Source organism: Hemicordylus capensis, chromosome 4 (assembly GCF_027244095.1).
Source record: "Hemicordylus capensis ecotype Gifberg chromosome 4, rHemCap1.1.pri, whole genome shotgun sequence".
Lineage (NCBI taxonomy): Eukaryota > Metazoa > Chordata > Lepidosauria > Squamata > Cordylidae > Hemicordylus > Hemicordylus capensis.
Genome location: NC_069660.1, coordinates 42,163,907 through 42,190,663, shown reverse-complemented (window position 1 = coordinate 42,190,663; position 26,757 = coordinate 42,163,907). Strand labels below are relative to the sequence as shown.

Here is a 26,757-nt window from a genome sequence, read left to right as displayed (position 1 = left end):
GCTCCCAACGCATTGGCCACTGTTGGGTTTTTTTTTACCTACTCCGTTCTGTGTTCCGGGTGTGTAATTAGAGTTAGGTCGGCCACAATGGCAGTAACAGTGCGGGCGGGGTGGTAATTTGAGGGTTAGAACATCGGTGAGCACCCTTGGATATGTTAAAGGGTGATTGGTCAATCGCTCCTTTGTGGCCTGTGCGGCACGGGGAGAATGATTGCCATGAAACCTGCTTCAGGACTTCCCCAACCTTTGGGCTGAGCGGTCCAGGGTGGGCGAATGCCTAGAAGTATCCAGATCCTCTCTTACAGAAGCGGGGGGGGGGGGGGGGGTTGGCTTTGAAGGAATTGGGTGGGGCATACCTGCCCATTCCCGAGCCAGGGTGTGTTGCCCAGTAAGGTGCTGGGTGGGACTTGAGAGTTCTAACCTGCTTCTATTGGCCCGCACTGTTCTCTAAGGGTGATTAATCACCTGGTGTTCCAGTCCGCCATGCCTTGTGTAATAGCTAATAAAGTTGTGGCCCTTTTCACCCATACTAAGTCTACGTGTCTTCTTGGGCTGGGGTCTGGGGACAATTTGAGTTGCTTAAGTGCTGGCTGAGGATATTAACCCTGTGCTTTATTAGTTATTTCACATTCCTCATGCACTGATGGAAGTTGCAGATAATCAGAATGACTGGTTTTTAATTCACCTTGGAGCTGAAACCTCATGGGACCAATGAAACTCTGCTGCAGAACATTGTTTTTGTTTGTCTGGATTAAAAATGCAAATTTTATTTTAGACTGAAAATGTAGACAAGGTTGAAAAAACAAAGAGAAAAAACTTGATGCACTTCCGACTGCAAGATTTATGCTCTTCCTCATAAAAAAATAAATCTGAATGACATTTATTTGGCTGGCTGCACAATCCATGTTAACAAGACAATTAGTATGTGATGAAAGTTATTATCTTCCACGGCATGTCAAAGTCAGGGGCGGCTGCTGCTGCTGCTGCTTCTGGCTCTTGGAACCAAGTCTGGGTTTATTTCTTAGTCACAGTAAAAGATAATATTGAATTCTTCTCCCCAGAACCTGACAGGATGTAATTAATGCTTTCTTTCAGCTTTTAGATAATATGGAGCAAAACACAGCCACCTGCAAAATAATAATAATAATAATAATAGCAATAAAATAAGGCATTCTTTTTTTTGAAATTATGTTTTGAAGGAAGTCGAAGCTTATGGACTGACAGTCAGGGAGAATCAAAGCTCTGTCTTTAGCCAGCAATAATGGCAGTGACTTATACTGACCGTTGACATGGTGGCTGTCTGGAATTTGCCTGTTGCTGCCATCGCTGTACCCCAATCTCTCCTAGTGGGAGGAATGGTGACATTTATTTATTTATTTATTTATTTAATGCAGAGTCTTCAAACTTGGGTCTCCAGATGTTGCTGGATTAAAACTCCTTTCTTCCTCAACCACAATATCTTTGGTCATTGTGGCTGGGAATGATGGGAGTTGTAGTCCAACAACTAGAGACCCATGTTTGAGAACCTGATTTGATATTTTTATATACAGCCTTTGATCAAGGATACCAGGGCTGTGTACAACAAAAATAACAAAATTACTACACTAAAATAGCACAATACAATAATTTAATGTCATGGTCATTCAACAGTATCCACCCGGGTTATTGATAGTGATGAAGACTGAACAAAGAATGCCTCATTTCTTACTCGTGGACTTCTATTTGCTAAAGACAGTGTCCAGAACTGCATACTGAGAGACCTCTTTTGTCCTTGTCACTGATAGAGGACATCCTCTCACAGATGATGCATGCATTTCAGTGTTGCCAATAGGATTCCAAGAGCATCCTCTTGTGATTGTTCTCTGCTTAGTGAGGACACTGTGGTGAAAGGGTGGTACCTGCTAGCACACCACCTACACATCTCAAGCTTGCTTATTTGTTTGTTTGTTTGTTTGTTTATGAACACTTCTATACCACCCAAAACACAAGTCTCTTGCCAAGATCGCTTGTCATCAGTGATCTCATTTATGGGAGAATTTCACAGGGTCAGCTACTATGTGCACTATATCTGTTTTAGAAGAGGATATTTTACATACCCAGAAGCCCTCCTGACCTGCTGATGCTCTCTGTCTAGATCAGGGGTGGCCAAGGCTCTTCATCTGCTGTTGGACTACAACTTCCATCATCTCCAGCTACAATACACTGCAGCTGAGAATGATTGGAGTTGTAGTCCAACAACAGATGAAGAGCCTCAGATGGGCCACTTCTGGTCTAGGCTGTAATATAAGTCAGATCAGTCAGTCTAATACAGTTTCAGCCATCAGTCATCCAGACTTTCTCATCAAAGTCCGCATGCTAAGATGAATAGTTTGCTACTATTTCACCATCTGTTTACACTCAATGTTTGAATTTAGCTGAAGTGACTAAGAACTAGTGCATGTGTTAACGTAGTGGTTCTGTATGAAATTTAAAAATGTGGTACGGTTCAAATTCAAATCAATTCGAACTGAACGGCATTGTGCAAAACCAGTTCATTTGAATTGGCTGGAGGTCTGGTCCGTTCAGCTGAACCAGTTTGGTGCTTTAGGCAGCAAAACCAGTGAAGATTCCCCTTTACAAATAAAGGGGTGGGGGAGTGGCAAGAAAGGTTGTTAAAGTTTTGTACCATGCTCCCCACTCGTCTTGTCACCCCCATCCCCAGCTGAATCGCTGTTTGGATTGCTCTTAAAACACAGACTGCTCACGTGGCAGTGGCGTAGTTCTGGCCTCCTCAGATGCAAATTGCATGGCCTCAAAAATGGTCTCCGTGCATTCGCAGAGGCCATGCAAATGGCCTCCATGCATCTGTGGAGGCTGGAACCATGCCACCATTTTGTGGGTATTTTAAGAGCAACCTGGCCGCCAATTCGGCTGGAGATGGGGGTGGCGAGTGGTGGTGAGTGGTGAGCCAAGTAAGAGACTTTAACAACCTTTCTCATCACTCTTCTACATCCCCCTTGATGTAGAACCAATTCACATTGAACCAGGCTTGGTCTGGTTCGATGTGAACCGGCCTGATGTCAAACAGTTCGTACATACCCCTAGTGTTATGTGTGAGTTGCAGTGAGCTAAATTCAAAATCTGAGTATAAGTGAATTGTGAAATAAGAGCTAGCTATTTATCTTAGCTATGTATGATGGGACTTGAGGGCTTTCAGTAGAGTCTACCACCTAAACTCATTGAAGACTGGTTGGACTGTGATTATGCTATGTACAAATGCTCTAAAATTAATCTTGTTTCAGTATCTAGACTGCGGTGGTGGCGGGGGTGCAGGGAGAAGGAGGATTTCAGAGAAGTAGACACATATGGTTAACCATGAGAAATCAAAGTGCTTCTTGGCAGCAAGGTAATGCCTCATCGGAGTCCTATTTCTGATGTTGTGTGAGACCTTTTCACATAGGAAGGTCACCAGCTTTCTAACCAGATGCTACTGCAATCTGCACATATGTGCATGGAGCCGTGTACGGAGAGATGTTTATGTCACAGAAGTGTCTCCCCCCTGCCCCGCCACCTTATTCTCCTGATTCATAATCTGTTTTTTTGACAAGCCCAAACATCTTTGTTAGGAAGACTGAAAAGTGATGTGGTGTAACCCTTTTAAAGTGCTATCTTTTCCAATCGGAAACCATTCTTCCTTCTAGAAATCATGGTACTTGCTTGCTGATAATTCTTGATTCTCCCGCTGACATTGTGCGCGTTAGTGGGGTTTCCTAGTACTTAGAACAGAAGCAAGGATTGCATTATGAACATGTAAGATGTGGCTTCTGAAAAGCCCAAATAGCAGTTGAATTTGCAAGAGCATTAGAGGTAAGACAAAATATATATGTATATTTATGCAATATGCATTAGCAGAAACATTTAACAACATATTCTCACACATGTCTTTCCCCACTCTAGGCTTCAGAGAGTCAAATTTTTAACTGTCCAAACAGTTTTTGAATGAAGGAAAAAGATATCTGTCCAACTTGAAACTCCTGCCTTCTGAATCTGCAGACTTGATTCAGCCCTTCTGTTCATTAAAGCACTTCCAACTTTCCAGTAAGGCCCACAAGACAAACTCAAGTTTTACAATGTCCTAAACAAGGAGTTAAGGTTAGCAAGTGCGGAGCCAGCTGAACAGTGGCCTGGGTCCGGCCACACCCGGCGGCCCATCAAGCGACGTCCCGTGTGCATGACATCACGCTCACAGGGCAGGGCTTGGGCTCTGTAAGAGCTCCGAGGGAATTGCCCCCAAACACATAAGGGTGTGTGGCCTCAAGCTCCAGAAAGCCCGAGCAAGCTCTGCCCTCTCATTACAGGCAGCGCTTGCTTCCTGGAAGCACCGATTCCCCATTCTCTCCTTCGATGGCGGGAGAGAAAGAGAAATAGAGGCTTTCAGGCAGGGAATGCTGCCTGAAATGACAGGGCAGAGCTGGCTTAGGGCTTGCCAAAGCCCAGGTGGTGAGCAGGGGGAATTCGCTTGGGGCTCTTATGGAGCCCAAGCCATGCCCCACTGTGGGCTTTGGCAGCCCTTCCCATTGGCGGCCCAGGTTCTTTGAACTGCACATTGATAGCTCCTCTCCTGAAGGTTAGTTCAGCTTTTGTCTCATGCACCAGACAGACAGGCATCCATTATCTCTCTAGTTGCCAAGTCTACTCACAGCAAAGCTATATACTCCCTGACCACACCTACTAGCCTGAACTGGCTACTACACCCTATGGACGGTCATGGCTTACAAACACACAAGAGGGCTAACAGGCAGGAAGCCTTGAAAAGCTTACCTCCCCACAGATGATGCAGTTCTTTCCTTTGGGTGGGCGGATCACCCGCTCAGACGATTACTGGCTGCTGCCGGTAGCTCTTAGGGTCGGGGTGCATTGCCCCACATCAGCCCTCCCTCCCGGCACTCCCATAATGCACCAAGTGAGTGTGCGATGCATTATGGGGACCCCCCTCCCCTCCCCGAAGCCCCACAGTCGAATCCCTGCAGTTGACCAGCCTTGCAAGCAGCCATGGCTGGCAGACGATCGTATAAATGGGGTTAGGAAAGCGCTCACTCTCCTAACCCTGTTTTGGAGAGTCTGCTCTGTCGGTGGGTTTGCCGCTGCAGTGCCCCTGGGATCGGGCCAGATCCCAGTGGTACACACGTGCATGCAAAACTGGGCTTGGCTTCCTTAAACTGTTTTTCACGGGCGTGTGAATAACTACGCTGTTTCAAATTTAAAAACAACCTGTGGGGTTAGAAAAATTACTTACATTATACATTCACACATAACATGAAACCAGAGGTGAAGGGACTCTGTTTTTTTAAAAAACTGTATGTTTGAATGCAGGCAAATGCAGTTTCTTTTTTAAAAAAACAAAAACACGCACAGTTTCCCTACCTGGACTGTGATTTGTACCTTTGATTTCTAGTAAGGTCCATCACCTGGAACTCCGGTTCTGTGGTGCCAGCGTTATGTCCAAATGCTCACATCACAGTCTGGTTGATTTGCAACCAGCATTGAGGGAGGGAGCTCCTCCCTTGCTCCGGCTGCTATTGGCTGTTGGGGCCATCCTTCAGTAAGGAAGGAAGCCCAGGCAGTTCCCCTCCTCTCTGCAGTCAGTGAGCCTGCAGAGAGGGAGTTCTCCTGAATTTCCAAATTTGGATGTGAGGGTGGGGAGGGAGGAGCAGAACCACGGGTTCATTGGATAACAGTTCCACGTTACGTCTGAAGGCGGCCATCCGGTTTCAAATATAAAAACAATCTGTGGGGTAAGAATAATTACTTACAGTATGTATAGTGTTCCCTATAACAAGGATTCCCAGATGTTGACTGCAGTTCTCAGCATTCCCAGCTGCAATGGTCTTTGGTGGGAGATCTGGGTGGGGGCAGAGAAACCAAATGATACCTCTCAAATCCAAGGCTGCTCATTTATTATATTTATACCTCACTTTTCAGCCTGGACAGGTTCATAAAGCAACTTTCAATGTAAATATGATACCTGATGGCACAGCAGGGAAGTAATTTGACTAGGGAGCAAGAGGTTGCTGGTTCAAATCCCCACTGGTATGTTTCTCAGACTATAGTAAACACCTATATCGGGCAGCAGTGATACAGAAAGATGCTGAAAGGCATAATCTCATACTGAGTAGGATATGGCAATGGTAAACCCCTCCTGTATTCTACCAAAGAAAACCACATGGCTCTCTGGTTGTCAGGAGTCGACACTGACTCAATGGTACAACTTTACAGTTACAATATATTAGGTGGAAGTATTCGTTGGAGTTAAAGACAGACTCACAGGCTGTGTAATGTTAAAGATGCCAGCCTACAGATTCAACTTTGTATAGTCTTCTGGTTCCTGGCTGTATCATGTCTAGGGATAATGGGAGTTGTAATCCAAAGATATATTGGAACCCAAGTTTGAGAAATTCTGCTTTACAATGTCATACATTATCAATTCATTTCTGCATCCCTTAGGGAAAGCTGTGTAGTTATTTTAATTGAAAAACTATGTCACTATCCTTTGTAATTGTATTCTATGTACTACTGCCAGTCATGAAAGCGAGAGATAGTAGGAACTGATATCTGGGTGGGGGCGGGGGGTGGGGGAAACAGAGACCAAAATGATACCTCCGGAGTCCAAGGCAAACATTACTGTGGCTTGTGTTGCCATCTCAGTTCTGCATGACCCTGTGTAATTCCTGTGTTCATGTTAAGCAGCAGTCATCTTAAATATATCAAAGATAATATTTATTACCTAATAATGAGTGTGGTTTTAACCTGAGTTTTGACTTGTTTATTAATTGTATTACTTTTATTGTGTCTTGTATCTATTTTATTGTTGTAAGCCGCCCTGAGCAGTAGTGCACTGGAGGGGTGGAGTATAAATATTATTTCTAAATAAATAATAAATAAATAAATGGAGGAGAAAAAGAAGGGAGGCAGGCAACACCAGCAGGATATAGGGAACTGCCCCTTCCAACCTTATTTGCGTGTGCAACTTATGAGCCAAGGTAGAAGTTTGATGAATCCTGCTATCTTATTGGAAAAAATTGCTGGAGGAGGTCAGTGTGCTTCCTTGTAAAGATCCAGAAGGCTTCCTAAGTCCTGTTTGTTTAGACTGGCATTCAGAAACTGAGTTGGTTATGCCTGCTAAAGGTGATTAGCTGGAGCTGCTGGCAGAGGAGGGAGATTTTTGTTGCTGATGGTAATTTGATGGTTATGCGCTGTGGTCTGTTTTTATGGTGGCTTGTTATTTTATGATGGGTTTTTACTATAAACCACCTCGAGAAGCACGGAGAGGTGGAGTAAAACTGTTTTAAATAAAAATATTGACCTTTTTTATGGCAATGAATTTCAAAATCCTGGAAGGAAGCAGCATGTGTGTGCAGGAAATCTGTGAAGAGTAGAATCAGAACATTAAGGGACAACCCAGGGCAAACCAGAACATTAAGAGCCATTGCTAATGGGTGCTGGTGTGTATGCTTTCATAATGTACGAGGAAATAGATGTCAATCCGGGTAATAGCTATTGGACAACATCAGTGCCATCACCAGCCCTTTGCAGGAAGAATATGATTGCCACATTTCCTGGCCCCTGACACTGTAAGTCATAAGCAAACATTGCCTCTGCTCTTGGGACAGCCATTGTTATTATTTTAATGATTGTGCTCTTTCCATCTGCTTGATGAAGCTTATGTGCAATTTAGCTTGCTGCTGCTGGCCAATCTTTCCCTGTCAAATTGAGTAAAAAGGCAGCCTAACCAAAGAAAAAAGCAAATTGTTTTCCCAGACATATAAATGACAGCTTTTAGAAGGGGTGCATTAGTCTCTGAGAGGTATGTATTGATTGGCTCCACCTCAGTTCATGAAGTGAGTGCAAAGCACAGAAACAAACAGAATGTATTGTTGCAGTCCATCAGAGTAAAAGACACTGGCTGCATTCACACGTCACAAGAAACCGGAGGGTAAGGGTCCTCCTGTTTCAATTTCTCGATGCCAACAGCAGCAGCAGCAGCATCAACAACATTCATATACCACTTTCAATAAAAGTTTCCAAAGCAGTTTGCATAGAAATAATGAATGAATGAATGAATGCGGGTAACTACAGTTATGAGAGAAAACGGGCCTGCAGTTTCCCTCCCCAGACTCTGATTTGTACCTTCAGTTTATAGTGAGTTTTGCCGCCTGGATCGCTGGTTAAGTAGTGACAGCATTTCTTCCGAATGCGGCACCACAGTGTGGTTGTTTTGCAACTAGAGATGAAGGAGGAAGCTCCTCCCTTGCTCCCGCTGGTATTGGCTGCTGAGCAATCCTTCAGTAAAGAAGAAAGCCCAGGCAGCCAGTTCCCCTTCTATGTAGTCTCGTTGACTGTAGAGAGGGAGCTCTCTGTGACATCTGAATTTGGACAGGAGAGTGGGGGGAGGGGACTCCATGTTACATGCAAATGAGACCTATGAGTCTAACTACCTGTCACATGTAACCAGTAATCCCTGAAAAGACACTTCGGAAGGGGACAATTTGGTGCAGCAGTGTGTTTGTTTGTATGTATGTGTGAATTGGGGTGAGGGTGCTTCACTCTTTCCCCAGCTGCCACTTCTCCACTCCAAATCCCACCCTCCACACAATCCACTTTCCTTCTCATAGAATTCTGTATAGAATCATATAAATTTTAGAATTGGAAGGTACCATGGAGGTCTTTTAGTCCAACTCCCTGCTTTGAACAAGTGTCATGATCCTGGATCCAGGACAACACCCCCCCACACACACACTGGGGGAGGAGGCAGACCAGAGGTGTAGCAAGGTTGGAGTGACAAGATTTTAAAATGCCCCCCCCCTTCTGTTCTGGTAGCTCCAGGTCTTAACACTCACATCAACTTCGGAGGATGAATACATCTGAAGGAAGCCCGGGCGGGTGCGCAGCTGGGAGACTCAGTCATGTGACTTGCCTCTGGCCCCCCCCCCCAAGGCAGTGGGCCCACACACAACTATCTCCCCTTGCCCTATTATAGTTACGCCCCTGAGGCAGACAACCTGAAGGTAAGACAGGTTGGGAAGACACTTCAGCCCAGACCTCAGGTGACCCTGTGCCACTGGGACCCTCCATATCAGGGGAACCAGATCCAGCATCCCCACCATGACTCAGGGAGAGGTTCCTGCCTTCATCCTTTGGCTCAGATAGAAACCTCAGGAACTTGCCAGACCAGATAGAGGTCCTTCAGTGTTGCTGGAGCCAGTGCTTAGGAAATTGGATAAGGCTCCTTTCAACAACAGAGCCTTACCCAGGAAAGTGGTGAGGCCAATCCATTCTCCCTGGGCAGCAGCCATTAAAACCAACAGCCTGCATGGAGCATCTGCTGGAGCACCATTGCAGATCAAGCTCTCTTGTGTTCCTATCCAGAGCAATCTGAGGTCCTGACCTCTTTCCCTTCGGAGCTGCCTGCCAAGTTTAGAGCCAAGAGGATATTTGAAGATGGCTGCCTTATGTTTTTGCAAAAATAGGAGGATTATGTAACTCTGTTCTGCCACTACTTCTCCATTCTGCTCCTTCCCTGTAATAGCTTATCCTGTGATGTACAGAAGAGGGAATTTCAGCTGGTGCAGCCTTTCTCTCCAAAACAAGCTGCACCTGCTGAAATTCCCTCCTCTGTATATATCTTAAAGGTACAGGAGACCTGTCTTCTTTTCCACATGAAACGGTGACTTATTCACTCCCATGTACCTATGTGAGTTTCCACAAGAGCAGGAGCATAGCTGAAAATCTATGCAGCTTAGGCACTCGGCCTGTGGAGAGCACTATGAGTAGTTCTGCCCTAATACACATTTAATTTTAATAGTGGTATTATTACTGTTGAGCATAGGAAGAGTCATGCTGAGTCACACCATCTAGTTTAGCATCCTGTGTACAACAGTAAGCAGCCAGATGCCTCTGGGAAGTCCATAAGCTATGAAGACAACTGACTTAGCCTATTGCAATAGCTTCTCCTTGTTGCCCAACATCAGGCATTCAGAGATATACTGACTTTGAACTTGGAGGTTCTGTTTAGCTATCATTAGCCTAATACACACTGATACACCTATTTTTTTGCCTAACGCCCTTTTAAAGCCATCTAAGCTAGCGGCCATTGCCACTTCTTGTGGCAGTGAATGAGGCTGTTCTCATGACCAGGAGGAACTGGGCTAAGGGAGTCTAGCCCGGTTCCTCCTGGTCGTGTGCTGACACGGGAGCCATGCAGCTCCTGGCAGCAAACCTCCCACAATACCCCTCCCCTTAAACGAGGTTAGCGGAGCAAGCTCTCTGTTTTGGTGATCGTGAGTTGCCACGATGCGGATTTGCGCCATGGCGATTCACGAGGAGACACCTGACTGGGAGGCTCCAATAAGCCTCCTGGCCTCAGGGGTCTCCCCAGAATGCCCTGCACACTTGTGTGGGGCATTCTGGAACTTCCGGGGGCCAGGAGGCCCCCGATCCCTGCCACCCCTACTGGCTCCATGACGGAGCCGGTAATCGTGTGGGTGGCCGATCTGGCCAGCCAGGGCGAGCTCCCCGCAAAGCCCGGTTTGGCTATCCACACTGCTCGTGTGGAGAACCTCAATGTCTTAAGTTAAATCTACACTGCGAGAAGAAGTACTAGTAATATTAGTAGCAATGGCAGCACTGACTGCAAAGCCTCATTCCTAATCTCAGGCTGCTGAGATTCCTTATCTCAAGCCACTGAACTTCATTAATTTCCAAATAGTTCTCTACATAGCAGCCAATGTAGTATCCATCTTAAATCCAGTGCCTTAGCACATCACATTTTAAGGATGTTGCTCCTTCATCACTACCCAGAAGGTGCTGCAGGATATTTCATTTTACTGAAGTACAACTGCCAAACTAAAGACAGTTCTTTATTGGTGTTTTTTTGCATCAAATTCAATTTAGAGAAAATGAGATAGCTAGAAATGGAATGCATACAGGTAATGCATTTTTGGACATAACAAATGTTTCCTCTGTACAATACTTTGAAGTAGGTTACATAATGTAAAAGATCCTTGTTAAATGAATCTGCAGTAGCAGGGAAAGAATTAATATTGCAAACGTCCCAATATAGTGTGAGTTTCAATGAATGTGCCTTGTTGAGCAATGGCAGATTACGGAAGAAGCATCTTGGAAGTCATCAGCTGCATGCAAAAGTTCGTTTTACAGAGAAACTGACTGCAGTTATAGCTGCTACTAAATGATGTGTGCCTTTGTGCAGTATCAAATGAACATGAGAACTCACTGCTGCAGGAACTATTAGATAAAAATGTGTTGTGTTTATTCCATGCAAAATAGATTCTTACTGAGAAAACTTTTAAAAAAGAAATGTGTGTGAATTATTTTCTAATTCCTCCTTTGAATTTCCAGCTCATTCTCTCCCAAAGGCTCATGGGGAAAAAACTCACTTTTTGACATTTTCCCCCAGAGCTACTTGTGAAAATATTTGCCTTTTCATTTACATTGCCATCTCTGCCTTCACTCTTGAAGTCCCTCTTTTGCTCTCAATGAAATATTTAGATAACCAAGCCTGATTGGCTACATAATAGCATATTGTCAACCTGTTTCATACAGGATCCCTGATTGTCTGGGAACACCTATGAGAGTAACCTAAGAAGGAGAAAAAAGGATCAGCCAAACAAACATACCAGCATTGAGCAGCAGATACCAGAAGGAATAGTGGCACTGGAAAGGAATTTTTTAAAAAGTAAATATTCAGACAATTAAAGAGTTACTAGGACATTTCTATCCCACCAGCACTGATATTTTTGACTTGAAAATTGAAACTGGAGAGCCATTCTGGATTTAGAATGGGCTAAAATGTAAATAAATAAATATACTGTTTATTTGCTAATTATAGTTTTTCTGTTTTTATTGTGCTCCATAAGGTTCCAAGTATCTTGTTCTGGAGACAAGCCCTTCCCTATCTTATATCATAATTTTAACAACAACAAATGCATAGTTATTTGCAGCCAGTGTTGCTGCTTTGAATAAGAGATAAATAATGTTGTTGTTTTTCCAGGCTGACTAAATATGCTAATTCCAACAAATCTTGGCAAAATGGCCATTTCAAGTATTACTGAATTCTGCACTGCAAAAAAAGAAATATGCTTTTATTTTCCATAAACCTATCTTTATGGTATTGTAATTTTATGTATTATTTATACCACAGTAATAATATGTGGGCTTTAGTCCATTATATCTTTTGCTAACTCTTCCCTTCCTTTAACACAGGAATTTTGGAATTCTCCTCAATTATCAGCTTAATCCCTACATTTAATAAAGGAAATATCAGCTGGCTGTAGACAGTGCAAAACAATTTTTAGAGGTTGCTGCTACTGTCAGCAGGGTGTAATAGAAGCTCATTATGGTTCACAAGGCTGATTTAATTACATTTTTCTCTCTCTCAAGGAAGTTACCCCATCTCAGCATGCAGTGGTGCTCATCTACATATTTTCTGGCATGTGTGTATGTGTCGAGAATTCATCAAAGAGGTAGAGATGGTCTCACCTAAAAGAGGTTACCAATAAACAACAGATGGATTGTTATGTGCAGTAAAACCAAACTGGTATATCAAGTCTAAAGTCTTTTGCTATTGCCACAGATCTGAGCTTTTGATGAACCTAATCATGGTTTCTCCAGTTTCCTAGCATCATGCCCATCCAAATTGGAAAGAAGAAATTTTAAAATATATAACAGCATAATGTATGGTTACTCAGAAGTGTGCCCCACTGTATTCAATGAGCCTTACTCCCTGGTAAATGTACATAGGACTGCAGTTTTAGGCTCTTCCTTCTGGCCTCAAAATGTCCATCATTATCTCCATTGAAAAGTGAAGCTAATAAAACGAGGCCAGGTAATAAAACAAGGCTTGAATACAAAAAAAAATCACATTCCTAAAGTCATTCTAAGAGCAGAAACTTAATTAAGGTGTATGACAAAGGCCACAGGTGCAGTCCATGGCATCTCTCATGAAAAGCATCTCTGACAACAGGACATCTGTTCCAGAGGGCCACTCTCTGTAAGACAATATGGGATAAGATGGACCAACAGTTTGACTCATTGGGCCAGGTCCAACTATACCTCTCCCTGATCCAGCCCATATTTGTAGAAGAGAGTATGCTTGCCCTCTGACACTTCCCTAGATCCAGCCTGAAGTGGTGTGCTGAGCAGCTGCCCACATAACCCCACCCCAGGCAAAGTATGCCATGTATTAATTCCACACACACCCCGGCACCCTTGCAGTGCACAGAGCCAGGTGCTTCCCCCTCATCTTTCAGTGACTCACAGTTAAAGTGTCACATCAATATTCTTTACCTTTGTCTAAAATTGGAGAGGGGAAGTATTTCAGCCCTGGCTGTATTTACTTGATGATTAATCACAGATACAGGGAAAGAGAGTATCTGCAGTGATTATTTATGATTAAAACAGCCTTGGTAATAAACAAAAACCATTACCAAGTTATAATTGCATGGTTTCAGTTAAATATTCTTCATAACAACAAATTTAGTTCCCTTAAGTAAGTACACTTACTTTTGTACACCAGTCTTACATAGGAACTTAAGAACAACCCTGCTGGATCAGGCCCAAGGCCTATCTAGTCCAGCATCCTGTTGGACAGAGTGGTCCACCAGATGCCCCTGGGAAACCCACAGTCAAGAGGTGAGGGTTAGGGATGTGCAAACCGGTTTGAATTTGAACTGGTTCAGTTCAAAGGTTTGAACTCGGACCAAACAGGGCATTGCATTGGCAATGCTGGTCCGAGTTTGAACCGATCAAGCCAGGTTCGGTTCGAGCCTGTTCAAAGGTTCTAGAGGCCATTTTAGATGTTGTCCTCCATTTTGTGTGACTTGTGTTGCTTGGTTTCACTGGCTGAGCTCCTGATTCCCTGATTGGCCAGATGAGTCTGGCTCTCTGGTAGGCTCTGCACTATGCCAGTCGCTGAGAACTGGCACACTATTGGCCAGGGGGGAGGGCAAAGGTGGTGACTCCCAAAGAAGGGAGCTTCAAATCCCATTTAAAGCCAAGCCTCTGGTCTAGCAAAATTACTTTGCTGCTTTTTTTTGGCTTTTAATTTGTTTGTTTGGGCAGGTGAAATATTTGGAAAGCTTTTCATTCTGCTCTCCTCCCCAACCCGGCTGTTCCCGCCTGCCACTGGTCTGAAATTCCTTCTTTTTTCTCCTGACCAGTGTGTGGGACAGAAGATCTCCAGGACAATGAGGTGGTAAGTGATTACTTTTTGTTGTCCCCTTTCCCCCCTAAGGAGGCCTTAAATAGGGCCTCCTTTCGTGTTTGGGTGTGGGGAGGTATATTTTCTGTGTTTTTTTCTTTACAGGTTGTTTCTTATTTTCACAGGTTATTCCTTGTTTTCACAGGTTCCCCCTTAGTTGCCCCCCCCGCATTGTGTTCTTTATTGCATTGCATTGCCTTGCATTGTTGTGGGTAGGGTGGGTGGGTAGGCTTGTTTTAAAAAGGGTTTTCTTTAAATAGGGTTTATTTTTTAAAAAAGATCCCCACCTAGGCTTTTTAAAACCCCACCACAGGGTTCTTTTTAAAAAGCTCTCCTCCATTTTTGTTTTTTTAAAAAACATTTTTCATTTAAAAAAAAAAAAAAAAGCTCCCAGGGTCTTTGGGATTGTCTGAGCGCTGTGTGGTGAGCAAAGCTCGAAGCAAGGTGGCAGGAAAAGGTGGGAGGGGGCCCCAAGCTGGTGCAGGAGGCAAGGGTGTGGGGCAGAGAAGATGCCATCCTGGTGTCTCACAGGTCCTCATTGGCAAATTCTTTGGCCCCGGTGAGGGGGTGGCATGAAAGCTCTCCTATTCGGAGGAGCCTGCTGCCACTGAGCCAGCTCCTGGACTCGTGGGGCGTCCATCGGGTGGTGCACTGCCAGGGCTGGTGCCTGGTGCACAGCCTGGCAGTGCGGGGGGGGGGGGCTCTCCTGCCAGGGAAGCTTCTTCTGTGGTGGGGGTGGAGGGCAGGGGCTTGATGGCTGGCAGTGCAGCCAGATTTTCCCTTCCTCTTGTGGCCCTTCCAACGCTCCTCTTGCCACTCAGTGCCCCCCGCCCCCCATGATGCCCAGGTCATGGCGGAATCCAGTCCTGGGTCCTCCCAGTCGGGCTATGAGGGAGAAGGGTCTGCTGCTAAGGTGGAGGGGGCGGCCCCTCCTCTAGTGAAGCCTGGCCCTTCAAGAGGCCCAAGATGGAGCCCGCCTCTTAGGGGAGATGATGGCCACTGGTGATCAGCCTTTTCAGGTGGTCAAGAACTCCGGCTTCTGCTGGATACTCCAACTGCTAGCTCCTGATTACACCATCCCCTCAAGGACCATGTTCATCTGGAACATGGTCCCCTCCTTGTACAGGCAGTGCAGGGAGCTCGTGTCAGCCATGCTGTGTGCAGCATCGGCTGGCACCAGAGTGCATTTCACCACTGATCTGTGGAATAGTGTGAGTGGGATGCATGCTGCTTTCCTGGCCCTGACCTCCCACTGATGGGGTCCGGAGAGAGAGGGGGCCTCCGGTGCTGCCTCTGGCTCCAGCACATCCCACATCACATTTTGGCACAGGTGGGCCATCTTGCACATGGAGACCTTGGATGTCAAGCACACCAAAGAGGAGGTGCCAGCTGTACTTGGCCACCATACTGAGGAGTGAATAGGCGGGTAGCCACACCTCTCCCGGGGCTTCATTGTGACAGACAATGTCTCCAACATCACGGCTGTAGAGTCAGTGTTGGAGTGCGTGAACACCCACTGCATGGCACACATGCTCCATCTGACTGTCAGGGACGCCTTTGGCCTCAAGGAGGCAAAGGTATCCAGGAACATGGCCGCCCCATGGTAGGTGCTGTTGCTGCCCCGGCTGCACTTGTGGAGAAGTCCTCCAAGATTGCAGCCCACTTCCATCAGAGTGAGAAATGCAGGTGCCTGCTTCACGAGCAGCAGCATGTCCATGGGTTTCCACAACATCTCATCCCCACGGATGTAGATACCTGGTGGAACTCCACCTTCCTCTTGTTTCAATGCCTGCTGGAGCAGGAGGTGGCCCTTGACAACCTGGAGAGGAACAAGTCCTTGGGCATGTGCAACCTATCCAATGCGGAGTGGAAGCTCATGTCCGAGATGGTGTTGGCACTCGACCCCTTCCTGCCATGAAGAGCTTGTGTGGTGACACTATTCCTCTGAGCCATGCCCTGCCCTCAGCTCTCATCCTGGAGAAGCTGATGGGTGAACTCCAGACTTCGCTGACCACGCTAGAGGGGCATGCTTTGCCCGGAAGGCTGAGGGCTGGGGTTGTTGACAGGCCGGTTGATGAGTTGGGTGACGGGAGGAATATATCCTGGCTTGTCTCTGTGACCTGACCATCAAGGGCAATGTCATTTGCGTGGATGACTTGCCTAGGTGGAGGGACCTCTTGATTGATAGAGTTAGGGAGGAGGAGGTCACTAGGACTGGCAGAGACCAGGAGGGTGGTGATGGTGTGCCCCCCAAATGTGTGCAACCCACACCCCGCAGCAGCAGTGTGGGTGAGCCTTTAGCTCCCACCCCTTCTTCTTCCCAGTCTGGTGGCATGGCATCCCAGGCAGTGGCGCCAACACAACAGACAGTTCCTACTGCTAAATCAGCCCAGTGGTTTAAGCGGGTGTGCCTTGGTGCCTTGCCCAGTTTGCGGGAGGCTTGGCTTACCAGACCCACCAGTGCTGCACAATGCATTGTCCAGTACTTGGAGGAACCTGTGGAGGAAGTCTCCGAGATGGACCGTGCACAGTTCTGGGCAACCCACTGCCAAGTCTGGCCGGACCTGGTGGTCGTTGCTGCGTGCCTCCTCTCCTCCAGCATCCAGAACGAGCAGGTATTTTCACGTTCTGGTGATGTGGTAACACCCGCTCGGTCCCAGTTGGACCCTGGCTTGGTCGAGCAGCTGTTTTTCCTTAAGGTTAACCTCCCCTGGCTGGGCTACCCCACGCTGGAGGTTGAGCTGGGAGAGTGATTGGCCCTTGGTTGACCCATGGTGCTGGTCACCTGCCTGGCAGCAGCTTCCGCTCATCCCTATCCTCCCCCCTTCCTCCTTCAGCCATGCCATGTCACAGTGTGCTCGCTAGTGCTGTGACATGGCAACTGGATACACACACACCCACTGGCATAACCCGATGCAGAACTAGCCCCTGGTTCCACCTGACTACAGCACTCAGAGGGGGTGGGGGGTGGGCACACACACAGACACTAGGCAGTTTGTGCCAGTGTGGCGCTGTGCAGATGACGTGTAAATATGTTGATGTCTGTTGTGTTGCTTCTTGTTGTACATGGTTGACTTGCGGGGAGGGGGCAGCAGGACTGCCAAAATGTATGTCTGTACATATTTCAGTGTGTGTAAATATGTGCCTGTGTAAACAGAAGTGTTGTGTGTGCATATGTGTGTGTGAGTGTGTGTGTGCATGGAGGTTTCTTCTGTTGTGTGTGTGTGTGTGTGTGCACATGCGTGGGTGGTGGATGTTGTCAGTACAGTAGCAGCAGTAGAGGTTTTTCCTTTCCTTTCTGTAGTGTTTTTGGTCTGGTCTTTGAGTTGATAGATAGTTGTTGGTGGTGTAAATATTACTGTATAGCTGCTGTATAGATGGATTTGTACATATACTTGTGTATATATGTATTGTGAATTGTTTTTTATTAAGTGTGCCTTTCCCCTCTCATTTGATTCTACTGACATGCACACACACCAGACATACATGCACTGGCCATGCTAACTTGGCAAAGAGGCACCTTTTAATGTGGTGATTCTCTTTTATTTAGCAGGGGGAGAGTAACTGGCCCTATCCACCCCCAGCACAGTACCTCCAGTGACTGTTGCTGGTGTCTATCTTATGTTTCTTTTTAGCTTGTGAGCCCTTTGGGGACAGGGATCCATCTTATCTTATTTATTTATTATTTCTCTGTGTAAACCACCCTGAGCTATTTTTGGAGGGGCGGTATAGAAATCGAATAAATAAATAGATAGATAGATAGATAGATAGATAGATAAAATGATGAGTAAGTGGTCTCCTGCCACACCACGTCGTGTGTGGCCTCCACTGACCTGCTTCTGAGCTGGACTTTCGTATCCCTTTAATTTTTTTGAGACCCCTTTTCTTTTCCCTCTTCTAGCTAGCAGCACCCCCACACCAAACGCAAACACACATGCACGCCACTGGTGCCACAATGTGCCTGGGGCCCTGCGTGGCCTCCAGCAAAGATGTGGTGGACCAGACCCTCTGAGACGTTTTCTCTTCCAGAGACTGTAGCTGTTTAAAGGTGCCGATCTCTGTTCCTTAACCACAGGCTCTACAGAGAGAGGAGGTGATTCTTCAGCCCCTGGAGGGTCAATGGCACCCCCCTCGGAAGCCCCAGGAATGCACTGCACAAGTGCACGGTGCATTCCTGGGATCCCCCTTCCCCTCCTCCCTGAGTGTGCCTACCATGGCTGCGAGCAGCCACAGCTGACACATGATTGTCACGATCATTAAAATGGAGTTAATGGAGCACTATGGGAGCCCAGCCCAATTTTGCTCATTCATGAGAATTGCCTCAAGGTGGTTGAAACAAGGAGCTGTGGAACCAGGAATCAAGCTGCCACTCATTTTTGCAGAAGAACACCATGAAAACAAATCACAGAGAATTAAAACAAATTCACAGCTGGCAATGTCCATCCCCATTATGATAATCTATGTATGCTACAAGAGTTAGATATCAGATGGTCAATAAAACTGGTCCATTTTATTTTACAATTTTGCTGTTGCCCACATTGGCAATGCAGTGACAGACCTCTTGCAAAGGATTGATTTCACAGAGAAATTTATCTAGGCTGTTTGTGGTTTATTAGAAAGATCAAGATAACAAGTGCTGCATTATTGATCAAACCCAGAGGTGGATATTTCCCTTACTCATTTTTTTCCAGCAAAATCTTCTAATTATATTGTTCCCATGCTTCTCCTTCTTTTCTGACTTTCTAGAAAGATCAGTTTGGAGGTAGGCTGGCTAATGAAGTAAATGTAAAAAATGTCCATCATAGCTGTCAGGTAGCAGATACAAAAGGGCCAAGAGAGCAAGGTTTTCAGGGGGAAGCATGTTTTCCTAACATTTATGTCCATGTTTAGGAAGGAGGAATTCTCTAAACTATCCACCCTCTTGCCCTAAATAATAGGCGCAGGCATTTGCCTCAGAGTTGGGGGAGAAGGAACATATATTCAGTCCACTCCTTCCTCTATCGGTGGGAACAAAAAGCCTGAGCTCCTCTCTGGGAGTCCAACAAACCTCATCCCTGCTGATCCTCTCATCTTTGGCAGCCCCTTCCCTAAATAAAGCCCTATATTTAGGACACTCCTCTCCTCTCTCAACTTGTTCCTTCTTCCCTGGCCAAGCAAGTGAATTGGCCACCCAATCCCTGGCTTCCAAAGGGGAGTTGTTCTGCAACTCTGCCCCTTTCATTAGCCTTTCTGCACCCATTTGCAGCTGTGGAGCTGATAACATTGCTATTCCCTCTCCACCATTTCTCTGCCTCTTGGGCTGTACTGGTGCACCCGCCTATCCCCTAGAAGCTGTTGCACATCCCTCTGAGCCCTTCCTGACTCCTGAAAGGTAATTACTGGGGTTATCCTGATGCCTGGAACCCCTGGCTTTTCCCAGCATCCTGCCGTACACAACCCTGTCTTACGGAGGAGGGTAGGAAATCCTGACAGTTTGCATGAGAAATACAATGATTTTCTCAATTTGCTTCTTTTTAAAACAGATACCTCCTGTAAAGCAGTCCACAATTGACTGCACTTGAGAAGGCAGGATCACACTTCATTTGGAATTTTGGAGATACCCCAAACTTGGCACAAGCTTTCTTTCTTTGCAGTGAACTCCCCCATCAGGTCCCCAAAGCTTGGAGAATAGTTTAGTTTACTCTAAGTCAGGACTGCACAACTTTGGCCCTCCAGCTGCTTTTGGACTACAATTTCCATCATTCCACAGCAGACAATCGTCTGGTATGATGGGAGTTGTAGTTCAAATCTGCAGGAGGGCCAAAGTTGTGCAACTCTGCTCTAAGTGTAAGTCCAGCCAAACTGACTCTTTTACTCCCAGTGATGTCATCAGAAGTGCCACAGGTTCTGATCTTTCCCCCAATGAGCCTCCTAATCCTCACCAACCTTTCCATCCACTTACCTTGCATGCTGCTGCTCCAGTGATGGCTGGGAGGAAGGTACAAGTGAAGGAGATCTCTTTCTCTCTCTCTCTCTCTCCCCTTGCCTCCACCCTCACCTGGCACCTGGAACACTGCTACAGCTGTGAACCAAGTGCCAGGACTAATAGACCTAAAGGAATGCTCCTTTTCCTTATACGGTATTTACCCGAATCGAAAGATGACTCTGAATTTAAGATGAACTCATTTAAAAGTCGAGATTATCTGCATTTATTCAGGTATACATTTCGGTCAGAAATACATTTCAGGCAGAAATACAGTTTTCCCACTGATACTGAAAAAGATTTGAGGTGATGGGGACCAATTTGGCTCATAATTATGCAACTTGGAATAAACCAAGCAATTTTTTTGAAGATGGAGAAAATAGATGGATTTTCTAAGTCCAAGCACATCTCTAACTGGGAGCATCTCCCACACTGACTACTGTATTTACCTGAATCCAAGTCTAGGTCTGTCCCCCAAGTTTTTTTTAATATTAGAAATCAGGAGGCCAGAGACTTTTGAGTAAATGCAGGTATAACCTGTATTTAACCTCTACTTTTAAAGGGGGGTGTCTTAAATTCAGAGTCATCTTCAATTCAAGTAAATACCATATAAGGGAAAGGAGCATTCCTTAAGGGTCATTAGTAGAGACATGTGAAACACCCCTGAGGAACACTGCTAATCTTATCCAAATTCATGTAATTGCTTTTGAAATGGATGTTGATGTTTTGCTGTAGATTATCTCTAATTGTGCTATAACTTTTGCTCTGGCAAGATTTGATGGCTACTCTAGTTTATTTACCCTGCAGTAGGTACCCTGGCATGGGGGTTCCCAGCCTTGGTTCCCCAGATGTTGTTGGACTAAAACTCCCATCATTCCTATCCACAACATCTGGGGAACCAAGGCTGGGAACGCCTGCCCTAGCAGAGAGTTTATGCCCTCCAGGGTCTAATGTTGAGTTCTTCTAGATGTTGCATGCACTTGTGTGACTAATATGTTTTTAATCCTCCCACATTCTTGTCTAGTAACATAGAACTATAATTAAGGCTTTCAGATCTTTTTGGCCTAAATATCCTGCCTTTGCTGAAATCCATGATACATTCCTAATATACAAACATTTCATTACCGCCACACAAAGTAATGTGACTGGAAGGACATTTTATCTCATGACTAAGCCAGGAAGGTCTAAGTTTTATCCCCTTAATCAATATTTCTACATTACGGAGGCAGTGGAGGAAACTTATTTATTCTAAGGTGGTACTGCTGGCATCTAAAGAGCTTTTGCATTTTTAGCATTTTCCTTCTCCCTTAGTGATACAAAACAGAAATGATCCATGATGCTCTCTTACAAGAGATCACACACCTTGCACTGGTGGGTCAATACCAAGAACATTTAAACAGGGAAATTTTCTTCTAGTGCTGCCATGGAACTTCAGTTTTCCTAATTACTGCCATTAATAAAGTCCTGCCAATGCCTGATTAATGAGGACTCAAATCCAACTTTACTTAATTTATTGCCCCCGTTTTTTTGCTTGTGCAGTAGAAGTGACAGTTGTCAGGTTGCTGAACCAACTTAAGGTGAGCCTCTGAAATTGAAGGTGCCAGAGAGATTAATAGAGTGCAAAGGAAACTGCCTTGCAAGGAGATCATTTGTTACAGAGCAAAAGATGCTTCTTTGCAAACAAAAATAAAAAATACCCCGAACTCAGACAGTGCTGAAGTATATACCGTTTTCTGGCTGTAGAGTTAGCTTATCAGACATGATTAGGAATATTCAAAAAGGGAAAACTCTTTGGTTTACAGAGATAGTTATGAGTGTGGCAATTCCAGCTAAGCTCCAAAAAGCAAGTAAATTCAATAGGAGTAATTTATTTATTTATTTAGGAGTAAGTGCCATTGAAATCAGTGGAACATATTTCTGAGTAGACATGCATTGACTTAGGTGATCTGTCTATTTGTTGCATTAGTCAGGCAATGCTACTTATACTCCCCTGGAGCATTCCCAAATGGGGCTTTTAGTTCGCATCTCTACCAGAATGGGGTGTGTGCATTCACACATTGGCCAGATTTACCCTGAAGTCTGTGCGACAGATCAGAGGGCACTCAGTACATGATCTGGATTTACCCCTGCATATTGGAGCCTAGCCTAAATTATGTCTGGGGTAAAGGAAAAAAACCCCACTGTTTGCATCAGAGTATCCAATATATCCCAAACTTACAGTAAATCCTGCTGTCTGGGAAAGCTCCTGGTCATTCAATTAAATGCAGATCTAATAAACCCTTTTGACAGCCTTAAAAGCAGACTTTACTAGACAGCAACCTCAGCTGCATTTTACACCGACCATGCTGTATTAGAGCCTTTAAAAAGAAAAGTGACCTGGAATCCTGGGTTCTAGTAGGAAAAGGGGAGCAGAGGGGGTTCCTTTCTCAAACAGATGTTTGTTGATAAGGCTACATGCATTCAGACACAGTTGCTAGTCTGAGCTAGGTAACCATGTCTGCACTCTGCAGTACTCATTTGCATGAGCAAATTCCCTTTCAAGCTAGGGATGCGTGAATGGAAACATCCGTGTGCCAATATCTCCTAACTGGAGCAGGGCTTCTGCAATTTTAATTCCATCACTTTTTTGTTTTAGGAGAGAGACGAGGCCAATATTCAAAATATCTACATCAGTGGCAAACATCTTGTCAACAGAGCACATTGGGTTGCAAGTGACTGAAGAAAGCCCAGCATTAGGGGCTGGCATCACTGAACAGCTGCCAAGGGCCCAGAGTCATTAAGAGGGCCCACTACTGATCCCTGCAATCATCTCTGTGCCCATAGTCTTCATGACTATGAAGATGTGGGTTGTGCCTTTTGGGGGGCTGTGAAGAAATGCACATGCAAAGTGCTGGGGAGAGGGGGGGGGCCAAGAGTTGCCATAGCAACCGCACATGGAATGTTGGGAGGAGGGTTTGACTAAGAGTCAGTTGGTTGGTGACAGTTGGGAAGCAGTTAGGAGTTGGTGAGGTACTGAGTAGGACTGGGGAACAGAAAACTCTAGCTCATACTTCAGATATATATTTAGAAAGAAGGTCAAGATACACTGTGTTGAGTCTAGTGGCTGACTTATTTGGCAACACTGTAGAGAAGTTTATGTGCCCTGCTTTGCAGAGATCCTGATTTCCATTCCTTTGTAAATAATAAACTTGTTATAGCTTTGTTTCTTTTTTGGTGCACTGAACATATATGCCTAACCTACACTCGTGTGGCTAGGTGACCAAGAGGTTATTTATTGAGAGTAGGGTGATAGACAATCATATGGTGACAGCAAAAGAAAATAATAAATTCCATGAATGTGGTGACACAATTGATACAAAAATCATTAAACAAATCACCTCCCTGGACTTGGGAGGGGCATCAAGGTGTGTTTCTGACAGGGGCCCACAGAGAGGTTTGCCAAAGGCTCCCTGAAATCAGGACCCAGCCCTGGATTGACCTGATTCTTGATTGTTTAATACTGATTCCCTGCCACTACCTTGTTTTCTTATGGAATAAACGAAACACCTTAGGAGAGCAAAATTATTTCTTTAGGTTGGACTGCTTTTGGTTATATGATTCAGTGAATTTTAAGTAACTGCAAATATCGAACCATAACACTACTAAATATCAATGCAAAATAAAATCTATAACCGGTATTTGTGACATATATTGAAGCTCTTCTCATGATCTGTGAGAAGAGCTTCTGTCAGGTCTGTGGGGAGAGCAGACTTAGCCTGCTCTCCCTGCAGACGATCCTGCCCAGAGCCCTGGGTGGCCGGATCGGTCCCTCATGACTGCCGGCTCTGTCATGGATCCGGCAGGGGTGGTGGGATTGGGGGCCGGCTGCCCCCTGGAAGTTCCAGGATGTCCCACACAAGTGCGCGGTGCGAATGTGTGGGGCATCCTGAAGAGACCCCCAAGGCCGGGAGGCTACCTGTGTCTTCATGAGCAACAAAATTAGGTTAATGGAGCGTTCATTCTGTTAACCTCATTTAAGGGGAGGGGGAATTATTATTATTATTATTATTATTTGTATACCGCCCTTCCAAAATGGCTCAGGGCGGTTTACAATTAAAACAAACCACTAAAACAGTAAAGACCTAAAACAACAATTAGGTAGGTTAGCCGCCTGGGGAGCACCAGGCTCGCCCATGAGCCCGGTGGTTCCCATGATTAACGGAAAGTGGGCTAAGCTCCCTTAGCCTGCTTTCTGTTGATTGTGGGAATAGCCTCACTGAGTTGCTCATACTCTTGGACCACCACCCAATTGTCACGCCCGCGAGCTCCGACAGTGAGGAGGAAGGGGAAGCTGTCAACTTTCCAGCTGATTCAGGAGTGTCTGAGGGGCAGAGCCCGGCTGTCAGCGTTCATGAAACGGCTGTGGTAGATCCAACTAATGATTTAGAGCAGGCACGGCAACCTGAGTCAGCAGAAGGTGTGGGGGACCAATGCGAAGAAGAGCTATGTAATGAAACACCAATGACTCCACAACAGCGCAGGATCACGAGACGTAAAACGCAATTAGAGGCTGTTAGGAGGAGCAAACGCCTCTTGCTGAGGGCTGACAAGCCGTGAATTCCTACCAGCTGGGAGCTCTCGGCTTGCTCTATAAATCACATCTCCAGCCTCCTACTCATTGCTGAGAATCAACGTTCGTCAAATTTCCTTGCCGACAGCGTTCAGCCAAGCCATATCCAATTTCAGCAGCTCCGCTTGCTTCGTGAACTTCCCTAGCAGCTGGCCAGACCTTGACACCAATGTGGTGTAGTGTTTAGACTGGGGCTGGAAAAGCCTGAGTTCAAATCCTTGTTCTGCCATGAACCTCACCAGATGATTCTGGGCCGGTCACCAGCTCTCAGTCTACCTCACTGGGTTGTTGTGAGGAGAGGTGGTCTTTATATGCTGCCCTGAGTTCATTAGAGGAAGTTCCAAATAAAAATGTAATGTAATAGGCCCTGACAAAAGCCATGATTTGTTAAACAGAGGGGCTATTCCCACGATCAACAAAAATCGGGCTAGGAGAGCCTAGCCTGATTTTTGTTGATCGTGCAAACCACCGGGCTCACAGGTGAGCCCGGTAGTTTACGAGTGGGTAACCCACTCAAGCAGCCCTCCCCTTAGCTCGGGTTATCTGATCGTGAGGAGCCCCTTAACCTGGGCTATCTGCTTGTGAGTAGCTGCGGTGTGGCTCTGCGGTGCGGCTTCTCACGAGTAGACCTCCAGAAGGGAGGTGAAAAGCTGCCTCCAGGATCTGGGGTTTTTCCCAGTATGCCCTGTGCGCTCTGGGGCTTCCAGGGGCCGCATGGCTCCCGAGCTCCCCAGCCCCCGCCGGCCAGGAATCGTGTGGGTGGCCAATCCGGCCGCCCAGGGCTCCCTCCCCGCTCACCGCCCCAAAATGGGTCTCACGGATTGTGAGACCTGGCTCAGCATGTCAAAATGTATATAGTCATCGATCATAAAAACAACCCATCATAATTGCAAAGAAAAACACTTGGCATGTACACACCTCTGCAAAACAGCTTTTCTCTTGTTTTTATAAAGAATTGGAACATGAATCCCCCACCCCCATGGAATTAATTTTGTTTATAGAATCTGATATTTGAAAACAACAAAAGGTACTTGACTTTAAACAGGCCTTGAAAACGAATGGGATTTTCTGCCCTAGAAACATTATATGTGGAAAGTGAAAGTATCCAATTGACTCAAGTCAGTTAACCAAGGTGAAAAGTACTATTGTTCTTCATATGGGTGGAATTCTAAAGAGTCCCTGCAACATCCACTTCTCTGCAGAGTTAAGAGGAGGAAGCTGAATTCTTAAGAGGAAGTAGTACTTAAGTTATCATCTGAACTATAGGGTTGCTGAACCCCACTTCAATGGAAGAAAGAACGTGCATATCAGGAATAAATGGAATGCATTGTGAGTATACAAAACCAATAGCATGCCTCCGTACCTAGGGTTGGAGATAAGTGTTGAAGGCACTCTATAGTTAGCAGCCTCTGTACCAGGGATGTAGTAATTTTGGAGTGGCCCTGGGACAAGAAGTGAAAATGCCCTTCTACCTTCCTTACTTTCTCCAGCACCCACTCTGCAACCAAGAACTGTGACATCCACCAGTAAATCTTGACAAAGTTGTTGGCAAGAAAAGTTAAGCCAAGTTAATGTGCCCTGGAATCAGGCAAAAACTCCCTCAACTGCATGCTGTGACTTCTTGCTTCTCTATGGAGTTTGTCCAGAGCATACCCCTGGCCTTGTCCAGCCCCTTCCTCCTCTGATTGTAGCTGGCTGGTTAGGTGTTCAGGTTCAGCCCACCACTCCCTCAGCCTGTCAGCCAAGTCTGTGAGGGCTCAGCAGCATATCCCTGGCCTGGCCCCACCCCTTCGCCTTCCTCCTCTCTGTCTCTCTGTGGCTCAGGCTCAGCCCACCCTCCCTCAGCCTGACTGGCAGGTTCAGTAGACATGATTATGAAGAACGGCTAGAGGGAGGTTTGCGGGGAAGCCAGATTAAGTTTACCTTCCCTGC

General features: G+C 45.8%; 1 long non-coding RNA gene across 3 annotated transcripts; it reads right to left on the bottom strand.

The window, feature by feature from the left end:
• Positions 1-742: 742 nt before the first annotated feature.
• LOC128321922 (uncharacterized) lies at positions 743-23,382 on the bottom strand. 3 transcript variants are annotated; one of them, XR_008305418.1, is made up of 6 exons: positions 22,435-23,382; positions 12,418-12,534; positions 11,673-11,709; positions 5,793-5,881; positions 1,283-1,343; positions 743-1,127 (listed from the first exon to the last, which is right to left on the bottom strand). It is a non-coding gene; the product is annotated as an uncharacterized LOC128321922 (long non-coding RNA). The 3 variants fall into 3 exon arrangements; XR_008305419.1 differs by lacking the exon at positions 11,673-11,709; XR_008305420.1 differs by lacking the exons at positions 11,673-11,709; positions 12,418-12,534.
• Positions 23,383-26,757: the final 3,375 nt, after the last annotated feature.